Source organism: Triticum dicoccoides, chromosome 6A, assembly GCF_002162155.2.
Source record: "Triticum dicoccoides isolate Atlit2015 ecotype Zavitan chromosome 6A, WEW_v2.0, whole genome shotgun sequence".
Lineage (NCBI taxonomy): Eukaryota > Viridiplantae > Streptophyta > Magnoliopsida > Poales > Poaceae > Triticum > Triticum dicoccoides.
Window position 1 is genome coordinate 443,753,584 of NC_041390.1, and position 3,538 is coordinate 443,757,121.

Consider the following 3,538-nt stretch of genomic DNA (forward strand, 5'->3'; position numbering starts at 1 on the left):
TGGCAAGGCGTGGACTGGCGCGTGTGATTTTCTTCCATTTGGTTGTTCTTCTTCCATTCTTTCCTTCCTCATGTGACTTTTCTTATTATTAGGATGCAAGTTAGCTGCACATCTTTTCTTCCATTTTTTTGAATCCCATGTTCATTCCGGCTGCGAGCGAAGGTAGCAGTTAACTTCGGCCGGCGTGGCAGGTAACCACGATATTCATTGCAGTTATGGTGACCCCCGGCAAAAAGATAAATTACAAAAATATGAAAAAAGTTTGGCCATTTAAAAAACTCGTCCACAGTGGCAGTTAACATCGGCCGACGTGGTAGTTAACTTCCGCGTTCATGACAGTTAGCGCGACCTCGAAAAGAAAGAAAGAAATATTTTTTAGTGTCTTCACTCCCAGCAATTAACTTGGTGTTAACTGCCGTAGCCCCAGGCAATTACAAAATATGAAAAAGTTTGGCTATTTAAAAAAATCGTCCATAGTGGCAGTTAACATCGACCGACGTGGTAGTTAACTTCAGTGTTCTGATAGTTAGCGTGACCTCGAAAAGAAAGAAAGAAAGAAATATTTTTAGTGTCTTCGCTCCCAGCAATTAACTTGGTGTTAACTGCCGCAGCCCCTGGCAATTACAAAATATGAAAAAAGTTTGGCCATTTAAAAAAAATCCCCCACATTGGCAGTTAACATCGGCCGGCGTGGTAGTTAACTTCGGCATTCATGATAGTCAGCGTGACCCCGACAAGAAAAAACAAAATATTTATTTAGTGTCTTCGCTCCCACCAATTAACTTGGTTAACTGGCCCCAGACAGTTAGCTATTTCAGGCCCGGCAGTTAGTTCGACCCAAGAAAAAAATGTAAATAAAAGAAAAAAATAGTGGCTTCAGTCTAGCAGTTAACTTGATGTTAACTGCCGCAATCCCCGATAGTTAGCTATTTCAGCCCCAACAGTTAACTTGACCTGGGAAAAAAACGAAAGAAAAAAATTAGTTTCTTCAGTCCGGCAGTTACCTTGCTCAGGATCGGGCAGTTAGCTATTACGGTCGAGCAGTTAGGGTGTTCATCAGTTAGCTCGACCCGGGACAAAATGTAAAAGAAAAAAATTAGTACCTCCAGTCTGGTAGTTAACTTCTTGTTAACTGCCACAATCCTCGACAGTTAGCTATTTCAATACCGGCAGTTTGCTTGATCCGAGAAAAACCAGGAAACAAAAAAAATAAGTTTCTTCGGTACCGACATTTAGCTTGATCATCATATGTTAGTTAGCTATTCTGGTCGGGCAGTTAGCGTGTACTGTAGCAGTTCAGGCAAAAAATGACGTTAGTTGTTTTTAAAACTGCTCTTAAACCGTAATGAATCTGAAAACAAATTCTATATACCAAAGTTTGGGCTAATCCATAGCTTTCCAACGGCATATCATACGCAACATTCCGACAAATGGTTTGAAAATTTCTTTCACAAAAACATTGAAAACTTGTTCGATGGATTTCTAGTTTTTTGAATTTTCTTTAAAAACCAAATTGACTTTGGGAAAATGATCAACATGATTTTTTTGCTCCTTTTCAATAGCTATCCAATGGTATATCATTTGCATCATCCCGATGAACGGTTCAATAATTACAACCAAAAAACAATGCAAAAAAATAATGTCAGAAAAAGTCCGCCCGACAGTTAACTAATATAGGTCGCACAGTTATATGTCTGTTCTCGCGCAGTTAGGAAGGGTTCCTGAATAGCTTATTCAGGAAAGGGTTGCAGAATAGCTAGGATGTATATAGCTAGCACTATTCTGATCCTGGAATCAGAATAGTTATTCGGATCACACCGAGCGCATATACAGGGACGATCGAGTTGTTCCCAAGATTTTTCAGCGAAACCAGGAACCGCCCCCACCTCATGGTAAAAAAAGGAAACTACCCCAGCTCCTGCATCTTTACCCCGATCCACCGCACCCACCGCACTCAACCGCCCCGCGCCGCCATCCACCTGACCACTGCCGCCCCCGCGCCGACCTCCAACCGTGCCGCCACCGGAGCCCCTACCTCCAACAGCACCGCCGCCGGAGCCCCTACCTCCAACAGCAACGCCGCTGGAGCCCCTACCTCCAACCGCAACGCCGCCAGGCCCCACGACCCGCGTCGCCGACGCCCCTCCCCGCGGCTGGCGTCCCTCCTCCTCTACGGCCTGGCACCTACCACATCCCGCGCTGCCCGCCGCCCCACCCTCGCCAGCAACAGCGCCGAACCGAGCCTGCCGCCCGACCTTCGACCAGAGATGGTGCCAAACTGCCAGAGCTACCTCCACCGACCACCGGAGTCGGCGCGCCAAATGACCCACCGCCCACAGTTCGTCGGCTACGGCTCCCTAGTCTGGCCCCTACCTCCAGACACCACCTGGTCTCCCCCACCTTTGCTGGTAGCTGCAACATTGACCGTCTCCTACCACGGATCTGGCTGCTGACCACAGCCACACAGCCACCCACCGCCAGATGCATCACAACACCGGCAGATCCACGCCGCTCCTCCGTCTATCAGTTGATGCCATGATTTGTCGTGCTGCTCACCTCCTCCTCGCGCATGTGTCAACAAAACAAGTCCGTTGCTGAAGTCCACTTCGTGCAAAAACAGCATGATGACTCATCCAGGACGCATCTCACGCGCATGGAGGTGGTGTGTCTCCGGGAGGCTCCTCCATCCCTGAGCGCGACTGCATCCATGACTGCGTCCTCCCTCATGTTCCCTGCCCCATCATTTCTCTCCTCTAGGTGGCCATTGTGTGGGCGCTCATCCTCTTCAAAGGTATTGCTACCAGCTTAGGCAAATTGTCCCAATTATACATGCTAATGTGATGCGGGAACAAATCTCATGAGAAATAGCTTGTTTGATGAGCAAGAAAAGTAAAAACAATTGATGTATTATGTTTGTAATTAAGTGCACTGCACCTGTTTGTTGTTATGCCTATGAGAGTTGGCTTTTTCCTTTTACAAGTTTTTCCATTTGATTGATTTTTGATGAATTGGAGTTCAATTATGTGCTAAAAACAATAAGACAAGTTCAAAACAGACAACCATGAAGTTCACCTTTATTATTGTTGGAAAAAATTAACACTTGTTACAGTATTTCACATACATAGTTCTTTTTGTTCTTCAAAAGTTCAAGTCACCAAAGCCACAGACTATTGTAACCCTGTTCAAAGGTCACCAAATCCTTAAAGTATGTAGTGAATTTTCTCAAAAACTCTCTTTTAACTAATACAAAGTTCGCTGCATGTTGGTTATCTGGATGCATCAACACCGGCAGATTATCTTATGAGAAGGTTAACACTATTCTACTTGGTCTGAATTAGCTATAGGTTTACATTAGGAATTAAATTAATCCACAACATCAGGAAAAAAGTGCATGAACTTATATATAGTTATTTTAATTTGTGCATTTCTACTACTGCCGATAGAGAAGGAGAACGGCGATGATATTTTTCTCTGAAATTTCATCTATTTGTGTTCAGGCTAAGGCTATTAATTCTCTCTGAGTTTTTTTTCTATTTGA